General features: G+C 42.5%; 1 protein-coding gene across 2 annotated transcripts in view; it reads left to right on the top strand.

Moving 5' to 3' along the window:
* Window positions 1-21,019, top strand: part of LOC309607818 (uncharacterized protein) — a 123,527-nt gene that overhangs the window by 50,598 nt on the left and 51,910 nt on the right. The gene's annotated exons all lie outside the window — the stretch shown is intronic.

Here is a 21,019-nt window from a genome sequence, read left to right as displayed (position 1 = left end):
TTATTTGTCATTTTTTTCCTTGTTGCTTTTAATAATTTTGCTTTGTCTTTAATTTTTATCCATTTAATTACTATGTGTCTTGGTGTGTTTATCCTGCCTGAGACTCTGCACTTCCTGGACTTGGGAAGCTATTTCCTTTCCCATGTTAGGGAAGTTTTTGGCTACAATCTCTTCAAATATTTTCTCACATCCTTTCTCTCTCTCTTCTCCTTCTGGGACCCCTGTAATGCGAAAGTTGGTGCGTTTAATGTTGTCCCAGATGTTTCTTAGGCTGTCTTTATTTCCCTTCATTCTTTTTTTTTTATTCTGTTCTGCAGCAGTTATTTCCACCGTTGTGTCTTCCAGGTCACTTATCCGTTCTTCTGCCTCAGTTATTCTGCTATTGATTCCTTCTAGTGTAGTTTTCATTTCAGTTATTGTATTGTTCATCTCTGTTTGTTTGTTCTTTAATTCTTCTAGATCTTTGTTAAACATTTCTTGCATCTTCTCAATCTTTGCCTCCATTCTTTTTCTGAGGTCCTGGATCATCTTCACTATCATTATTCTGAATTCTTTTTCTGGAAGGTTGCCTATTCCAGTTCATTTAGTTGTTTTTCTGGCGTTTTATCTTGTTCCTTCATCTGATATATAGTCCTCTGACTTTTCATTTTGTCTATCTTTCTGTGAATGTGGTTTTCGTTCCATAGGCTGCAGGATTGTAGTTCTTCTTGCTTCTTGTCCCAGAGGTCTCTTAAACTGTCCCCTTTTCTTTTCATCTTCTTCTTTTTTATCAATATTTCTTTTGAAGTATAGTTGATTTACAGTGTTGTGTTAATTTGTTCTGTACTGCAAAGTGATTCACCTATACATATATATAATAATCTTTTTTATGTATTCTTTTCCATTTTGGTTTATTGTAGGATACTGAGTATAGTTGTCTGTGCTATATAGTAGGAACTTGTTGTTTATCCATTCTCTATATAAAAACTTATGCCTCCTAACCCCAACCTCCCACTCCATTGCTCTCCCAACCCCTTTACTTTGGCCTCCAACAGTCTGTTCTATGTCCGTGATTCTGTTTCTGTTTCACTGATAGGTTTATTTGTGCCATAGTTTAGATTCGACATGTAAGGATATCATATGGTGTTTGTCTTTCTCTTACTGCCTTACTTCACATTGTACGATAATCTGTAGTTGCATCCATGTTGCTGCAAATGGCATTATTTCATTGTTCTTTATGGCTGAGTAGTATTCCGTTGTATATATTTATCACGTCTTTATCCATTCATCTCTCGATGGACATTTAAGTCATGCCATGTCTTGGCCTTTGTAAGTAAGTAGTGCTTCTATGGGCATAGAGGTGCATGTATCTTTTTGCATTATAGTTTTGTCTGGATATATGCCCAGGAATGGGATTGCTGGACATATGGTAATTCTAATTTTAGTTTTCAGAGGAACCTCTGTATGGTTTTCCACAGTGGCTGCACCAACTTACATTCCGACCAACAGCGTGGGAGGGTTCCTTTTTCTACACACCTTCTCCAGCATTTGTTATTTGTAAACTTTTTAATGGTGGCCATTCTGACTGGTGTGAGGTCATGTCATTGTAGTTTTGACTTACATTCAATAGCTGTGCTGAGTATCTCTTTATGTGCATATTGGCCACCTGTATATCTTATTTGGAGAAATGTCTATTTAGGTCTTCTGCCCATTTTTGATTGGGTTGTTTTTGTTTTTTTGTTGTTGAGTTGTATGAGCTGCTTATATATACTTGGAAATTAAGCCCTTGTCAGTCTCATCATTTGAAAATATTTTCTCCCATTCTGAAGGTTGTCTTTTCATGTTGTTTATGGTTTCCTTTGCTGTCTAAAAGATTGTAAGTTTGATTAGGTCCCATTTGTTTGTTTTTATATCTTTTGCCTTGGGAGACTGACCTAAGAAAACATTGGTACAATTTATGTCAGACTTTTGCCTATGGTCACTTCTAGGAGTTTTATGGTGTCATATCTTATGTTTAAGTCTTTAAGCCATTTTGAGTTTATTTTTGTGTTTGGTGAGAGGGTGTGTTCTAGCTTCATTGGTTTATATACAGCTGTCCAGCTTTCCCAACACCATTTGCAGAGACTTTCTTTTTCCCATTGTATATCTTTGCCTCCTTTGTCAAAGACGCATTGACTGTAAGTATGTGGGTTTATTTCAGGGCTTTCTATTCTGTTCCATAGACTCATATGTTTGTTTTTGTGCCAATACCATGCTGTTTCAATTACTGTAACTTTGTAATATTATCTGAAGTCTGTTAGGGTTATGCCTCCTGCTTTGTTCTTTTTCTTCAGGATTGCTTTGGCAATTCTGGGTCTTTCATGTTTCCATATTAATTTTAGCATTATTTGTTCTAGTTTTGTGAAAAATGTCATGGGTAATTTAATAGGGATTACATTAAATCTGTAGATTGTTTTGGGTAGTATGGCCATTTTAATAATATTAATTCTTCCAATTGAAGAGCATGGGAATTCCCTGGCCATTCAGTGGTTAGGACTTGGTGATCCCACTGCTGGGGCCCCTGGTTCGATCCCTGGTCAGGGAACTAAGATCCCACAAGCTGTGTGGTGCAGCCAAACAAACAAATAAAGAAACAAAACAGAAGAGCACAGGGTATCTTTCCATTTCTTTGAGTCATCTTCAGTTTGCTTTATTAATGTTTTATCATTCTCAGTGTATAAGTCTTTCATCTCCTTGGTCAGGTTTATTCCTAATTATGTAATTTTTTAGGGTGCAATTTAAAAGGTAATTTTTTTACATTCCCTTTCTGATATTTCATTGTCAGTGCAAAAAATGCAACCGATTTCTGTATGTGAATCTTGTGTCCTGCTACCTTGCTGAATTTGTTTATCAGTTCTAGTAGTCTTTGTGTGGAGTCTTTAGGGTTTTCTATATATAGTATCATACCATCTGCATATAATGACAGTTTTACCTCTTCTTTTCCTATTTAGATACATTTTATTTCTTTTTCTCATCTGATTGCTGTGGCTAGGACTTCCAATACTATGTTGAATAGAAGAGGTGACAGTGGGCATCCTTGTCTTCTTCCAGATTTTAGCAGGGAGTCTTTTAGCTTTTCACCATTTGGTATTATTCAGGTGTGGGTTTGTCATAAATAGCTTTTATTATATCGTGATATGTTCCCTCTATATCCACTTTGGTAAGATCTTTTATCATGAATAGATGTTGAATTTTGTCAAATGCTTTTTCTGCATCTATTGAGATAAACATGTGGTTTTTGTCTTGTCTTTTGTTTATGTGGTGTATCACATTGATTGATTTGTGTATGCTAAACCATCACTGTGAACTTTGGATGAATCCCACTTGGTCATGGTGTATGATCTTTTCTATGCATTGTTGGATTCAGTTTGCTAATATTTTGTTGAGAATTTTTGTATCTATTTTCTTCAAAGATATTGGCCTTTAATTTTCTTTTTTCATGGTGTCTTTGTCTGGTTTTGGTATCAAGGTGATGGTGGCTTCATAGAATGTCTTTGGGAGTGTTCCTTCCTCTTCAATATTTTGGAAGACTTTAAGATGGATTGGTATAAGTTCTTTGTGTGTTTGGTAGAATTCACCTGTGAAGCCATCTGGTCCAGGACTTTTGTTTGCAGGGAGTTTTTTAATTACAAATTCTATTTCACTTCTAGTGATCAGTCTGTTTAAATTATCTATTTTTTCTTGATTCAGTTTTGGTGGGCTGTATGTTTCTAGAAACTTGGCCATTTCTTCTAAGTTGTCGAATTTGTTGGCGTATAATTGTTCATAGTATTCCCCTATGTTTTTTGTATTTCTGTGGTGTCAGCTGTTATGTCTCCTTTTTCATTTCTTATTTTGTCTATTCGGGTTCTCTCTTTTCTTTTTTCTTTTTCTTTTCTTTCCTTTGTGTGTGTGTGTGTGTGTGTGTGGTTTGAGGATTTTCTTTTGTATTATACTTACGTTCTCTTCTTTTTGGTTTTTCTGAATCTGTTGTATGTTTTTGATTTGTGGTTACCCTGTTTTTCAAGTATGTTACCCCCTTCCTATATCTGCTTGCCTTAGACTTAAAGTTATACAGGCTCAAACACATTCGAGGTAAAAAAATCTACGTTTTCTTTCTCTCCCCCCACCACATTTTATGATTTTGATGTCCTCTTTTACATCTTCCTGTTCATCCTTTTTCTGTTCATGGTGGTTATCATCACTTTCACAGAAATTTTTTGCTTTTTAAAAAAATCTGTGTACTGGTTTATTTAAATGATTTTCTTTCCAATTGTGATTTTCTCTTTCCTATAGATTCTTACTACTTTTCTATTTAGAGAAGACCTTTCAATATTTCCTTTAGGATAGGTGTAGTAGTATTCCTTCAGTTTTTGCTTGTCTGAGAAATTTTTTCTCCTATTCTAAATGAGAATCTTGCTGGGTAGAGTATCCTAGGTTGCAGGTTTTTCTCTTTCAGGACTTTGAATATATCTTGCCACTCCCTCCTGGCCTGTAAGGTTTTTGTAGAGAAATCAGCTGATAGCCTTATGGGGGTTCCCTTGTAATTAGCTCTTTGTTTTTTCACTTGCTGCCTTTAGAATCCTCTCTTTAACTTTTGCCTTTTTTTATTATAATATATCTTGGTGTAGGTCTGTCTGGGTTTATCTTGTTTGGGACCCTCAGTGCTTCCTGAAACTGGATATCTGTTTCCTTCTTTAGGTTTGGGAAGTTTTCAGCCATAATTTCTTCAGATACATTTTTGATCCCCTTTTCTTTTTCTTCCCCTTCTGGAATCCCCATTATGCATAGATTGGCCCACATTTTATTACCCCATAGGTCTTTTATCTTGCTTTCACTTTTTTTTTTTTTTTTGTCTTTCATTATCTTATTTTTGAAATGGGTGTCTATTAGATTAAAGAGATTTGTTTCCTTGTTTGTTCTTTCAGGGGAATTCTCTTGGTCTTTTAACTGGGAGTGGGTTCCTCTGCTTCTTTATTTTACTTACATTTCCCTTGCTCTCTGAGTTTAGGAGAAACAATTATCTACTGTGATTTTTTAGGGCTCTTTACATGTAGAAGGGTGTGACTGTGTAGCCTGGCTGGGTTTAGTATATTGATATTTGGTGTGATGGTTGTTTTCAGTATAGATTCCTATAGCCTCTTTCCTCAGCATGTGCTGGTCATTATCCCCTTGCATGGGGGTGTGCAGATAGGGTGGCTGATACCCAATCCTGGGGTTCTCGGCAGCAGCAGCAGCTCAGGTGCACCCCTGGAGCACATGATGGGAGCAGAGGTGGCTCACAACCACTCCTGGAGTCTGGATGGGCAGTGGTGGCCCGAAACCACTCACAGTGACTGGACAGGTGGCAGTGGCAGCTCACTACCCCTTCATTCTTTTTTCTTTATTCTGTTCCACGGCAGTGATTTCCACTACTATGTCTTCCAGATCACTGATCCATTATTATACCTCATTTATTCTGCTATTGGTTCCTTCTAGTGTATTTTTCATTTCATTTATTGTATTCTTCAACTCTGCTTGGTTGTTCTTGATATTTTCTAACTCTTTGTTAAAAACTTCTTGTAACTTCTCGCTTTGCACATCCATTCTTTTCCAGAATTCTTGGATTGTCTTTATGATCATTACTCTGAACTCTTTCTTGTGTAGATTGCCTTTTCCAGGTAGATTGCTTATCGCCACCTCACTTAGTTGTTCTTCTGGGGTTTTATCTTAATCCTTCCTCTGGAACATATTCCTCTGCCATCTCATTTTGTCTAAACGTCCATTTGTATTTTCATGTATGTGGTATGTTTCTTGACCTTGGAGAAGTGGTCCTCTGTAGGGGATATCCTATGTATCCCAGCAGTACACTCCCCTCTTGCCATCCAAGGGCCAGTGACAAGCCCCATGGTAGGTTCTGGCCGGGGTTTGTGGACTCAGGTTCACAGGCTGCAAGACTGTAGATTTTTGTCTCTGGTGTCTGCACCCTGGTGGGTTGGTCTAGAGGCTTGTGCAGGCTTCTTGCTGGAAGGGGCTCATGCCTGCCCACTGGTGGGTGGAGCTGGGTCTTGGCCTTCTGTTGGGCAGGGCCGTGTCAAGGGGCATGTCTAGAGGTGGCTGTGAGCTCAGCAAGTCTTTAAGCACCCTGTCTACTGATGGGTGTGGCTGTGTTCCTACCATGTATTTTGTTGGGCTGAGGCGTACCAGCACTGGGGACTACAGTCAGTGGGGGCCAGGTCTTGGTGCTAATGACCTAAGTAAGATCTCCAGCAAAAATTTACTCAGATGAATAGTCCCTGATATCTCTGCCACCAGTGTCTATGTCCCCAGGGTGAACACAGTCTCTCCCCTTCCCCGATTCCCCAGGGGACCCTCCAAGAATAGCAGGTAAGTCTGGCCCAGACTCCTATGAAGTCACTGCTTTTGCTCTGGTTCCTGGTGCGCATGAGACCTTGTGTGTGCCCTCCAAGAGTGGAGTCTCTGTTTTCCCCAGTCCTGTGGAGCTCCTACAATCAAGCCCCGCTGGTTTTCAAAGCCAAATGCTCTGGGGGCTCCTCCTCCCAATGCTGGACTCCCAGGCTGGGGAGCCTGATGTGGAGCTCAGAACTCTCACTCCTGTGGGAGAACTTCTGTGATATAATTATTCTACAGTTTGTGGGTCGTCCACCCAGGGGGTATGGGATTTGATTATATTATGTGCATGCCCTTCCTTTTTGTCTTTGGATGTAGAATATTGTTTTTAGTAGGTTCCAGTCTTTTTTATCGATGGTTGTTCAGCAATTAGTTGTGATTTTGGTGTGCTTATGAGAACAGGTGAGCTCAAGGTTCTTCTACTTCACCATCTTGTCTCTCATTCCTTAAAGGAAGCCATACTTTCTTCAAATACACTTTCAATCCCCTTTTCCCTTTCTCCTCCTTCTCAGATCCCTATTTTGTGATTGGCTTGTTTTGTATTATCCCATAGGTCCCATATATTGCTTTCATTTCTTTTCATTTGTTTTTCTGTCTGCTTTTTCATTGAGTGATTTCCATTGTTCTATCCTCCAGATCACTTATTTATTCTTCTGCATTATTTACTTTGCTATTTATTGCCTGTAGCTTGGCTTTCATCTCAGCAAATGAATTTCCTAATTTTAATTGGCTCCTCTTTATAGTTTCTAGTTCCTTGTTACAGTGATCTGTATTTCTATCAATAACCTTTCTCAATTCCTTCAGTATTTTTATTACCTCCTTTGAACCAGGGATCTGGCAGACTGGAGAGGTCTGTTTCATTGTTCCTTCTTTCAGGGGAATTCTCTTGTTCTTTTAATTGGGAGTGGTTCCTCTGTTTCATTTCTCTGACTCTATTAAGTTAGGCGAAACAGTAATCTACTGTGGTCTTGAAAGGCTATTTTTATGTGGGAATGTCCCTGTGTAGCCTGTGTGAGTCTAATATTTTTGGTGTGAGGGCTTTCTTGAGTCTGGATGCCTACCACATCTTTCCTCAGTGTGTTTTGGCCATTATCACCTTGATAGGTGGTGTGATTGGTGTTGTGACCCGAGCTGCACTAGATGTTGAGCGGGGTGTCTTCTTTGCTCTGTGGTTGTCACAACCCTGTCTGGGGCAGGGTTTGCTCCCCAGTTGTTGGAGTAGAGGTTCCCAGATCTCTTTCTGATCTGTAGTGTGAGGTAGGTGGGACTGGAGTGCTTCTGCTGGGAGAGGAGCCACCGAGTATTCCTCTGCAGGAGCTGTCCACCAGGAAGTGCACTCTGTAGTATCGCCCATCACCCTTCGTGAACACTCACAAAGTACACTGTTGTTGGTGCTGCCCTTGGCCCCACCTCATGGGAATGCAGGCAGTCAGCCCAGATGTCCCTCAGGCACTGTGCTCACAAAGCCTCCAGTGCAGACCTACTGAAGTCAGACACCGGAACCAGCTGTAGTCACACACCTGGACCTGCCATGGAAGCTATGGGGTCAGCCCAGACCCTGGCCCCACCTCAGCATTTGTTGTTTATAGGCTTTTTGATGATGGCCATTCTGAGCAGTGTGAGCTGATACCTCATTGTAGTTGTGATTTGCATTTCTTTAGTAATTAGTGATGTTGAGCATCTTTTCATGTGCTTAGTGGCCATCAGTATGTCTTCTTTGGAGAAATGTCTATGTAGATCTTCTGCCCATTTTTTGATAGAGTTGTTTGTATTTTTAGTTATTGAGCTGCATGAGCTATTTGTATATTTTGGAAATTAAGCCCTTGTCAGTTGCATCATTTGCAAATATTTTCTCCCAGTCCATCCACAGGTTGTCTTTTCTTTTGTTTATGGTTTCCTTTGCTGTGCCAAAGCTTGTAAGTTTGATTGGGTTCCATTTGTTTATTTTTGCTTTTTTTTCTTATTGCCTTGGGAGACTGACCTAAGAAAACATTGCTGTGATTTATGTCAGAGAATGTTTTGCCCATGTTCTCTTCTAGGAGTTTCATGGTGTCATGTCTTATATTTAAGTCTTTAAGCCATTTTGAGTTTATTTTTGTGTATGGTGTGAAGGGGTGTTCTAATTTCATTGATTTTTGGGGCTGTCCAGTTTTCCCAACAACACTTGCTGAAGAGACTGTCTTTTCTCCACTGTATATTTGGGAAGGGACAGAGCAGGGACCTGAGTAGAGAATGGGGAGATTGCTGACACTAACTTATGCTTTTTACCAACTATTTTGAAAAATGAGTCAGGAAGAATTTGTTGATTATCTACCTTTCTCCTTTTGATAAAATGAGCTTTAGCAAGCTATATCTACCTTCTCCTTTTGATGACATGAGCTTTAGCAAGCTATATCCCTCTCAAGAATACCCCAGACAGGGAGCTTAGATATATGTCTGGCTACAAACTGTTAGCAGGAAGACTTTGATAGCAAGTGCCTTGTACTTTAGACTGGGTCTTATCTTATCCTTGGGAATCAAGCCTGTCTGGCTGGCTGCCTTTCCTCTTTCCTTCTCTCCTTCCTTCTACTTCTCTACTATGAATTATAAATAGAAAGATATCATTTTAGTAGAAAGCCCAACATCTTCAATACAATTTGCAAGTTCTTCATGACCTCCAGCTGAACTTCCCAGCCCAGTTGGCCACTGTCCCCACCATTCTTGGTCATCTGGTCTCACTGGCCATCTTTCAGCTTCTCAGAGATGCCAGTCCACCACAGGGCCTTTGCCTTTGCTGTTTCTTGTGCCTGGATTACTCTCCCCTGACACCACTCTTTTCAGCCCTGCCTTTGCCCAGGGTAACTCCTACTCATTCACCAAGCTTCAGTGTAATTCCCAGCTCAATTTCCGTTTCTTTGAGGGAAACTTTCCCTGGTCCCCCCGATTGGGTCAAGCTCCCTAGTACAAACTCTCAGAGCACCATGAGCCCTTCAAGTCAGTTACCAATTGCAGTTTCATATTTATTTGTGTAATGGTTTGATTGTCTGCTTTTCCAACTATCTGGTTAATCCCGTAAGAGCAGAGACAGAGTTTGCCCTGGCTCATACCTGATTCCTTAGTGTCTAGCACACAGCTTGGTTATCATAATATTTTGTGAGTCAAAGGAATGGATGAATAATTGTCATTTCATACCCAGGAAAACGTCCATTTAAGATTGATGGTTAAATAAAAATATTTTCAATAAAATAAAAACTAAGACAATTCCCAGCAACTCACTAAAAGAACTTCTAAAGGCTGCACTTCTGGCACTAAGGAAAGTCAATACAGATCACAGGTGGTCTAAGAGACAAGATCTTGGCAAATATGTTGGCAAATCTAAATGAACATTGACTGTATAAAATAATAACTGCAGTGTCTACTTTAGGGCATTAAACAACTAAGACACTGGTCAAATTAGAGCATATACATTAGGAGGAGAAAAACTGGAATTGAAATGATCTAGGAACCTCACATTGTTTGAGAAGATGATCAAGGTACTGATTAATATTAGACTTTATTCAATATAAATATTTTAAGCATAGAGGGTATCCATATTTTAAAAAAATAGGAAATATAGCTTCCAAAACAAAAAGTAAGAAAGTGGAATGAGAAAAAGGAAGTACAAATCACCCCAAAGAGCAAGAAAGGAAGATAAAAAAAAGAAAGAAAAAGTAGGACAAATAGAAAGCTCAAAATATATGCAATCAAAATAATGAACTAACTTTTCAGTTAAAAGACAAAGAGTAAAGATTGTCAGAGTAAAGAAAATCCAACTCCAGATGTTTAAAAGAAACACTCAAAACCTAAAGATACAGAGCAGTTGAACAAAAGGATTAAAAGAGACAAGTACCAACCAAAAGGAGACGATGGTAGCCATACTGATACCAAACCCAATAGAATTTGAGGTGCAAAACATCTGGTATTAATAGGGATACTATATAATAATAAGTTTCTATTTGCCAGCAACATAACAAGTGAAGAAGATGCCGTCAATTCATTTGTATCTTCAAGGCATTGCGAAAACATGTCCATGGAAAGGGAGCAGCTCTGTTGAAACCAAGGGGGAAGCTCACCCCTTGCCTGAGGATGCATCAGCCAGGGGGGGTCCCGTCCCCCTTTACCACTGGCCTCAAACAGAAGGACCTCCCCAAGCTCCCCATGGCTTCACTTCCCTTGACTGCCGGCCGAGTGGACTGACTTCTGCTGCTGTTTGGCACAATTCCTCAGTCACCCCCACTGAAAGCCACAGCCGCTCACCCACACGTCCTTAGTCCCATGCTCTTCCAGCCCCAGGTCAGAAACCTAAAGGAACGCAAATGCTCTGTGTCAGGTAAACATCCTCTGATTCTCCCTCCTCCCCAAGCTTCACCATGTAAGTCTGACTTAAATTCTTTCTTCATTTTTTCCTTCTGTACTTTTGCATAATTATCAGCACTGAGCACTGTCCCAGGTACATAGAAAAAAACCCTTCAGAGTCCTTAGTCTGACTCTCAGGAGCTAGCCTAGCAGATCCTGCTCCTGTCACCTCCTGCGGAGGGAGGAGTGTGGTACCAATTACCAAACTCCTGAGCGATTCTCCACCCTTGGAAGCCAAAACTTTTCTTAGCTTCAAGCGTGAAGTTAGCCCTCAGAGATCATTTTCCACCCTTTTCACAGGGGTAATCACACGCATGTCAACCATTATTTCATGTATCCATTTTTATATTTAAAAATGACCTTTAATTATTGCAAAAAATCATTTTCATCATAGAAATATTAGAATATAAAGATTAATACAACTAAAAACTGACTTCACCGCTGTGAACACTTGGGTGCACTGCTATTTTTCCCATACACACAAACACACACACACACACACACCAATAGTTTTACCCATTCATTTCCATTATGAAATAGAGCATTTCGTCTGAGGGCAAAAAGGGGATGAAGACCCTTGGATATCACCAAGTCAGGCGTGTGAAGCACCCCTTAAAATCACGTGTTCTCAGGACTAAGTTTTTCACTGAAAAGTTGCAAAATCAACAGCACATGAAACAGTATGAGAAATGGCTTTCAAATGGTTTCCCCCCCAAAAGAAAATAGAGCTCTTTGAATTGGTTACCTGTGACTGCATGACAAAATGCCTCACTACCCCTAGACGTCACAAAATAAAGCCCTGAAATGGCATTGGCCCCATAGGAGCTGTGTCTGTGCTCCCTGAAAACTCACCTCATCAAGACTCCCTCCTTTTTTTTTTAAACTGTGGTAAGAACACTTAACATGAGATCTACCTCTTAAATTTTTAAGTGTACAATACAGGATTGTTAACTGCAGGCATAATGCTGTACAGCAGGTCTCTAGAATTGATTCTTCTTGCATGACTGAAACTTTATACCCATTTGAACAGCAACTCCCTGTTTCCCCCTCCCCCCATCATCCCCTGGCAACCACCATTCTAGTCTCTGTTTCTAGGAGTTTGACTATTTTGGATGCCTCCTGTAACTGGAATCATGCGGTATCTGTCCTTCTGTGACTGGTTTATTTCACTTAGCATAACGTCTGTCCTCCAGTTTCATCTAAGTTGTCGTGTATGGCAGGATTTCCTTTTTTTTTAATCGAAGCTGAATAATATTTCCTTGTATGTATATACCACATTTTCTTTATCCATTCATCTGTCGATAGACATTTAGGCTACTTTCAGATCTTGGCTATTGTGAATAATGCTGCAGTGAATACGGGAGTGCACATGTCTCTTTGAGATCCTGATTCCAATTCTTTTGGACAAAGACCCAGAAGTGGGATTGCTGGGTTATATGGTAGTTCCAGGAATTTAGACCCCAGGAGTCGGACTTGAGCCAAGAAACTCTGCTGCCCTTCCTCCCCACCCCCAACTGTGCTGACTGAACAATGGCAGATGAATGGGCGAATCAGATCCTCACTCTGGATTATGGCATTCAACCTGGCAGCGAGGTTTCTAGAAACACAGGAGAGCTGGAGTGCAGATCTGAAACATAGGTTTCAGTCTCATCCAAGGAGCCTAGAAAAAACAGATTCCCAGGACTCCCTCCAAGCACAATGAATCTGCATGTCCGAGGGGGGGGCCCTAGCATCTGTATTTTACGAATATCCTAGCTGATTCGGGAGCTCTGTCAAATTTGGAGAGCACAGCAGAGGGCAAATTCACGCATTTCTGATCTGAGGTCCCCGGAGCCACCCCTATGGCTCGAGACTTCCTTGGCTTCCAGGAGACATGGCAACATCTTCCAAGGAGCTGTTGTTTCCTCCAGCTGAAGTTGGATGCTGGGATTGTGGTCAAAAGAACCTTAACTAATACGGTCCAGAACCATTGACACTCTGGACACCTGCCGTGTTACAGCCTCCAGTTTGCACTTTGCAGTCTCTGCTGTTCTTGTGTTGCGTCTGCCTCTCCGTGGAGCATTTTCCCACGTTTGGACATTATGCATACGAGACACAGGGTCCTCAGAGCAAGACAGCTGATTTGTGAGTTTCAAATTCTCAATTCTGGGGGAAGCTGATCTCTGTAAGATGTTTTCCTGATTTAATTCAGCACCCTGTTGACCGCAGGTGTTGGTGTGGTTAAAGGTGGTGAAGGCCACAATTCTTCCTGCAGGTACAGCTTGAGCGTCTAGTGGGTACAGGCACAGATCTAGGCCAGTCCTTCCAGCGGAACTTTCCTCAGTGCTGGAAAGTGCTGCAACTACGCCGTCACTTTGGATGTGTGGCTGTTAAGCATGTGAAATGTAGCCAGTGCAACTGAGGAACTGGATATTTTATTTTATTTTAATTAAATTTAAATAGCCAAATGTGGCTAATGGCTCCTGTACTGGACAGTGCAGTTCTAGATTCTTCACCTGATTAATTATGCAAGGCAGGAACACCAGCTTCATGATCCAGATGAGGAAATCGATACTCGTAGAGGCAAGAGGAGATGCCTGAGGTCCCCAAGTGAGACAGGGCAAGGATTCAAACCCAAATTCAATCCATGATGATAACTGCTCTCCCCCGCCCCCCCCCCACACAAACATACAAGCACAGACACACACACACACAATGTGTGTGAAATCCTGAGAGGGGATAAAATAAAATTGAACAGCCCACCTTTGAGGCATCAGCTCTGTTTTAGTTACAAAGCCAAAACAAAAAGAAAAGCCACGAAGCAGGACACACACTATCAATTCCTCCTAACCATGTAGCTGGTCAGGCCAACGGGCTTGGCTTCTCCTCCAGCCGTCCTGGCTCAACACGGGGCCTGTGGTCAAGTGTGTTTTATTGCATGCCGAAAACTCCAAGATAGCTCGGCCTCCAAGAACAAAAGTGATTGTGGGGTGAAGAGGGAAGGGGGCCAAGAGGCAGTCCCTCCCGCCTCCTATGACGAACATTGCGTCTAACAAGACGCATCCTGGCCTTTAAAACTACCGCCCAGCTGCGGAGGGGCCCTGCCGCGCTCGGAAAGGTCCCCGGCCGCCTCCTCGGCTCCCTGCGCCCCGGGAAAACTCCATCACTAACAGTTATGGTCAGCCATTTAAATCACATTACACTGTAAGTGGATATACAAATTGTCAGCCCTAATGAAATTTAGGAGGAAGCAGTGGGAGAGGTGAAAACACTTAGAACTGGTTTCTTGGTTTGCGAGACCCGAATTCAAGTGGTTTAAACTGCTCGCTGAGAACGTGCTCGAGTGTGGTTTTCCTGCCGGCGCGTGGAGGCTCCCTGGGAATTACCGTGCCGTCTCCTTCCTGGTTCAGCCTGGACTTGCACCTCGCAGTCGACCTCGAGGTCAACTTGGAGCGGCTCGAGGCATGAGAGGGTCTCGCTCTTTTCTGCACCTTGCAGAAGGCCTGGCGCCCAGCAGCGTCGGGGGAAGGTGGAGTGAGAGAATAAAAGCAGACAGGCTTCAGGCACAGCCGGAATCGTGAAAGTCTGAAGAGGCCCTAGGAAGGGAAATCCACCTCGAGGTTGCCAGAAATCCCTCCGGAAAGACTGCTGGGGGCTGGGAGGACTGCGAAGAATTGACCGCTTTTAGTCTCTTCTCCCAGGAAGCACACTCACGAGACAACGTGCCGAGGGGTGCATTGGAGTTACTCATGAATTATCTGCCACTAAATAGTTGATCAGGCTTCCCTCTCCAGGGTGGGAGGGGTCCCGGCAGACAGGAGGGCTTACAGATTAGGATAATAACATAAGAGCTTCTGGTTATTGAGTGGTCACCATGTGCCTATCACTGCGGGAACCCTTTTCCGGGTAATCCTCGCCGGAGCCCTGCACCGTGGATAGGGTTTGCCCCTTTCACAGACCAGGAAATGAGAGCTCAGAAAGGTCAAATTTGCCCAAGATTGTGCAGGTGTTTCTGATTCTGACACTCACAGTTTTCCTGTGCTGCCACATCATGCTGGGTGGGGCACGGGGCCAGGACGTGGTAGAGGAGGATGCAACGAGATGCTCTCCCTGTATCTGTAAGCAGCGGAGGCCGGTTTTCATTTGCATTCTTTTTATTCCCAAGTATTAGGGTTTGAGGCCTGTTCTCCACCTCCACATGCCATCAATTTCCTGGGACGCGATACTGCTGAACAGGAAACCAAACTCAGTCATGTGACCCCATCCAAACCATTGTGCATATGTCAGGGAATAAGGCCCAGAGAAGGGAAGGGATTTGCCCAAAGTCACACAGCAAAGTGGTGGCCAGAGGTGGACCACTATCCAGATGGTGAAAAGTGCTGTTGGGCTGGTCATAAAGCCAGGGTCTAGGTCTCTCAGGCCTGGTTCATGTGCAGAGGGAAACCTTGCCGCCTGCCCACCGGGGCCTCCTGAACAAGAGTGTGTGAACTTTCACCAGGGACTCCAAGGTGGTCTCAGCTCGGAAACTAGGACAGGTGACTCTAGGTCAGGAATGAAATGTTAGGTTTCTAGCCTTCCTTTTTTCTCTTCCCGGTAACCCTGAGGTACTGTCATCTCGTGGATAAAACGAGGGCTCTGTAATCAGAGGGACCTGGCTTTGCTTCTTAGCGACTCTCTCGTTTCGGAAAAGACACTTAATCTTCTGGGGCTTCTGTTTCTTCTGTAAAATGTAAAGAGTAACCCTTCTTTTTGTTAGATGCCACGATTTCAAACAAAATAATGTAATGAAGAATACATTAAACAAAAAAACAAAAAAAAACCTACCCAGGACATGTGTGCAGTAAATGGGAGCAGTTGCTAATAAATCTGTGCTGCGAGTTGCACAGGTCTTATTATTTCCACTTGATAGACAGGAACCTGAGGCCCAAAGGAAGCTCACTGGCTTACCCACGGGGGCACAGCTTGATACCCGCAGGAAGCTAAGTGGGGTACGGTGCAGGGTGTGCCTAGGGTTCAGGGCTGCTCTTCTCAGCCTCAAAATCTTGCTCTGTAAAGAAGAGGTAGGTCCCCACCCTGCTCGTGTCATAGGTCTCTCCTGAGACATGGGAAAACATTCCTCGGAGTTTCCCAGGGATGGGGGAGGACTTGGCATGTCTGAGCTGAGGCTGAGCCCATCCTCTGGTTCCCCACCCTCTGCTTCCCCGGCCTGAGCCTGATCAAGAACCTTCAGGAGTCCCCTCCCAGTGCCTTGAAGGGAGCGCCCTGCAATTTGCTGAATCAGGGAGGCTCATGAGTCATCAAAAGCCGGTGATGGGAATGCGGCTGTTTTCTCCCCATGCCAGTGGGTGATCACTGCCGCCACCACCACCACCATCATCCCTGCCACTGCTTGAGGTCCTACTTGGTGCCATGCTCTTTACTTCCATGATTAGCAATCCTCACCAACACCCTATAACGTTATCATATCCTCATGTTCCACATGAGAATACTGAATGAAGCTCAGAGAGGTTAAGTAACTGGCTAAAGGACACACAGCTAATAAGAGCAAAGCTTGGAACCAGGTTTTCTTGACTCCAAATTCTTTGTCCTACCCTCTGCCCCATGCTTAAGGTGGGTTTCTGGGGCTGAGAGAAGGGAATCCTATTGCAGGTGCTGTCAGAGGAGAGAGGGGAGGTAGAGCCACTCAAACACTGTGGAATCTTGGCCCATGGGAGAGACCATTTGAAGGATGCTGCAGCAACTTCTCCCAATCTGTACAGATCTCCTTTGCAATGTGACTTTGCCACTCCTCTCATTGAGAGGTGGTGCCTATTTCTCTATCTCTTTGAATCTGGGCTGTCCGTGGGCTTGCTTTGGCCAGTAAATGCAGTGGAAGTGATATATAGTCATCCCTCCATGTCCATGGGAATTGGTTCCAGGACCACCCCCCCCACCAGATACCAAAGTGCGAGGATGCTCAAGTCCCAATGTCAGCGTTCTGTATCTGCGGATGTGGAGGGCCAACTCTAGTGTAACTGTGGATTTCAGGGCTCAAGAGGCCTTTGAGGCTTCCAGTCTCACCTTCATGGGATGTGGTATCACAGTGTGAAAGAGCCGACGGCACCCCTTATCCTTAAAGATAAGAGACCACATAGAGAGAAAGGCCCAGCCAGCAGCCAGAACCAGCTATTGAAGTGTGCGAGAGGCCGTGCAGGATCAGCCGGCCCCTCATCCATCTGCCGGCCCTGAGTAACAGCAGGACACCGCCCCTCACAGCTAACCCAGCCCATATCGTGTACCCACAGGATCCCAAGCAAATACAATGGTGATTGCTTTAAGCCACTAATTTTTGGTATGAGTGTGGTGTGTTATTCAGCAATGGGCGACTGATAAAGTGAGTGACTTAATTCTCCCAGCCTCGGCATCCTCATCTGTAAAATGGGCATGATGCTCACATCCGTGTCTGATAAGCTTGTCAGGGAGAGTGGAGGCGATGAAGCCTGTGAGTCTCGAGGCGCTGAGTCTAGCACGGTGCTGGCAGCATCTACATCAAGGGGTCACCACTGGTGTGAGCGGCTCTCGTCGGGGTCTCTGAGGCAAGAGTCATGTGGTAAGCCCCTCTGAGGGTCCGATGCACACAATAGCCCCTCACATTTGGCCCAAAATGTCAGTAAGGGTGAGGTTGAGAAACTCTGAGTTAGAGGGAAAACACTTGTGACAACCATGGCAAGTGCGTGAGTCTGCAGGGGTCAGTTAGGTGGCATAAATGGCTGGCTAACTGGACACAGCCAGCCCTGTCTGGAAGGAGCAGTGGCTGCTTGGATCCAGCTGAGCGTCGCTACAGGGGACCTGTGATACCATGTACCCAGGTGGCCAGTTCTTCCTGTTTTGAAGCCAGAAATCCAAATTTGAATGTGAAAATACTCATCTTTTTAAGCGCTGGCAACTAATTTGAGTATCTTTTTAATGCTTGCCAGTCAAACAAAACACATCTGGAAATGTGATATACACAGAGGGCCACGGTTTGTAACCTCCCCCAAACACTAAGGGGGCCTTCCTAGCACTGAGTTAGCCACTGGAGGGTATTTTAAAGAACACTGGCCCACCTTCCTGGGTTTAGTCTTCAGACTTATTCTATCCTTCTTAGCTAACCTATAGTGAGCTCTTCCTGTGTACTCGAACCTGCGCTAAACAGTCCAAACATGGTAACTCATGTTTACAAGAACCTACAGTGTAATACTCTCTCCCACTTTAACTGGGTGCTCAGAGAGGTTATACAACTTTCCCAAGGTGACAGAGCTAATGGCAATACCAGGATTTGAACCCAGGAGGTCTGGCTCCAGAGCCTATATTCTTAATCACTGAGCCAGGCTGCCCTGTGAAGGATGCTACAGCTCCACACTGCACATGGGAAAGCTTGCGAGGGACCGCTCAGGCTCACTAGCCACCCTAGGCAAGAACCAGTCCACCGCCGTGGTCAGCCTGCGTTCCCCAAGTGCTCAGAAACTCAGTTCCTCCACCTAAAGCTGTGCTTCTCACCTGGGGTTGATTCTGCACCCTGGGGTACATTGTGCAGTGTCTGGAGACATTTTTGCTTGTCACAAATGGGGGAGCTACTGGCATCTAGTGGGTAGAGGCTAGTGATGCCGCTAAACATCGCGCAGGACAGCCCCCCACGATAAAGAATTATCCAGCCTCAGATGCCAAAAGTGCTGAGGTGGAGAAACCTGATGTAAACACCTGGCTGGCAACCATGGCAACTTCCAAAAGGGAACCAGCAGAGAATATTCCGGGTGATTCAGTCTGTTTACCTAGGACATTTTTTTTTCTCTCCTCAAATCATTCTTTCTTCTCTTGCCCTGGTATTTCTTCACAATCCCATGTCACTGTGCTAAATGCCTGCACTGAATAATAATCTCCCAATACAACTCTCTCATATATTAGTAGCAGCAGAACAAATAAGAAATGGGAAAAAAAATAGCTACAGGGAAAAAAAGATAAGCATTAAAATACACAATAGATCCTTGAGATTTGACCATAATATCATCTACATGCCTGAAATGTGCATTTTTTCCTGGATTCCCTAAGCCATAATCACACTCTAGGCCCACATCAAATTTCAACTGCCATGGACACCATCTCTGCCAAACATACACGTGACTGCGCTGATTTTATAAAATGATTTTAATAGAAAAGTAGTACAAGGTATGAACAAAAATAAATAATCTTTATCTATTTCTAGCCCAGCAAATGGTACACTGCATGTAAAATTGATCTAAAATGCAATTTTCCTTATTCCTTTTTTGCTTTTGAAATACTGAGACAGAATATTAATGAAATCTTCTAGATTAAAATTGATACATTTTTGGTTTTTTAAAAAAATCGTACCAACCTTTCATCATTCCACATCCATTTTTTAAAGTTGGCTAACAAGATGATGTTTTACTAACATAAAATATTATCCAGTCATCAGAGTTAAATGTAAGGTCTGTGCCAATAGGTAAATTAGAAGATTCCTTTACTAAGTTTTAATTCCTACGTTGCTGAATGCTTCCTGTATTAAGAATGCGTTTCATCATCTTACTTTCAAAGTATGGCATCTGGCTTTCACCATTCCACAGAGAGGGGAGACTAACAAATACTTGCTTAAAAAAATAAATATTTTAGAAGTATACTTTACAGTGATAATGCAGTATCTTAGACCTATGCCTTGGTGCGTGTTTGCATCATATATACCCTTCAAGTTATTAGTACCTTTTCTAGCTGTCTCTATTTAAATTATGGATCACTCAGTCTTTGAGGACTGTCTCTGCTAATGATCTCTATGAGTCAGCCAGTGACAGTCTCTTATTTGGAGTACTTATCCTGCTACAGTGTCATCTTTGATACTTCTGGTGGCTTGAACAATGTCTTGCAAAAACAAATTGAAAATTGTATTGGCAAGTCGTACAAGCATAGGGTTTGCATGGGCTACTGAAACACAGTGCCAGTCTCGGGAGGTCAGCAGCTTGAAAAACTGAACAGATACACTGGACTAAAGCTTAAAACAGTCTTCCTTTTATTTAAGCCCATAATTACTATTTTGAACATAGCTCTGTTTGTCGCTGCCTATATATAAATTTTTTGTTAATTTTCCTGTATCGGGAAGATCTTGAATGCACTCCAGGATGAGAAGAGAAAAAAATATGCTGACGCTCCTAAATCGAGTATATGTTTTTGCAATAAAGAACACTGGTCAATATACAACTGACGAAAAACTGAAACAGATGTGAGTCCTAGAACCACAAGCGTTTGAATTTGCCCAGAAATGCTATTTTAAACACTCTATATGTTGGTCTACTGTTTTTTTGTGGAATAATGCATTCTTGGCATCCTTAAAAGGTTTCAATATGTTACAAGGTTATCCGGAAAGAAAAAAAGCAAAGGGCTAACGTATCAATCTGTGCGTCGCGGGCCAGCCTTCGCTGCGTGTTTTCGAGAAGCACAAGGGCTTGTATTAATTGCACTTAACACAACGAACCTTCAGTTTCCTTCATTCTCTGCAGATTGAGGCTTGCTTTTCATAAAACTGCCTTCCAAGGGGCAAAGAGACACTCCATCCACACAGTAACTTCAAACAGAGCAGTGCGCTAGCAGCAGTGGTGAACACAAATACACTTTTTTTTGGACTAAAATTCTGGTCATGGATAAAAGCATGTGCCTTTTCAGTTCTTCTCTGAGATGTTACAACACCAACACGCTCTAAAACAATTAAGTTAGATGCATAATGCTCAAAGAATGTGAGCAATCCTATAACCAGCTTTAAGCCATCTGCTTGATTTCTTTTCTTGAGGAACATATATAGGAAAAGAGAATTCCCCTTTTGTTCCGTTACATATAGAAATCTTTTGAAGCTCCCAAATAGTTTGGTTTTGGTAAAATTCTCCACTCTTCTATTATTCTGACATGTAGTCACCCCTAAACTATCCCTCATGTTTTCTCAAAAACTCTCCACATGAAGTATCTGAAGGACAATTGAAACCACTTACCAATATCCAAGTAACGTTTTATTTTATATTCTATCTTCCATTTGGCATAAGCCTTTCGATGTTTGTTTTTTGAACCAGTGAAATATACAAATCACGCGAGACAGAAATATGTACAGTAAAAGTATAAAGGCCATAGAAGATATACATAATATCTGAATGACAAGTAGAATATTTTACATTAAATAGTTTCTTTTAAAAACTAGGATTGTTAAACTCAACTCTCTTCATAAACATGAATCACTAAAAAGGAACAAAATCTGGTTTAGCAAATA

Source organism: Balaenoptera borealis (assembly GCF_965194805.1).
Source record: "Balaenoptera borealis genome assembly, chromosome: 12".
NCBI lineage: Eukaryota > Metazoa > Chordata > Mammalia > Artiodactyla > Balaenopteridae > Balaenoptera > Balaenoptera borealis.
Note: the sequence above shows the minus strand (reverse complement) of the source record. Positions and strands in the feature narration are given on the sequence as shown.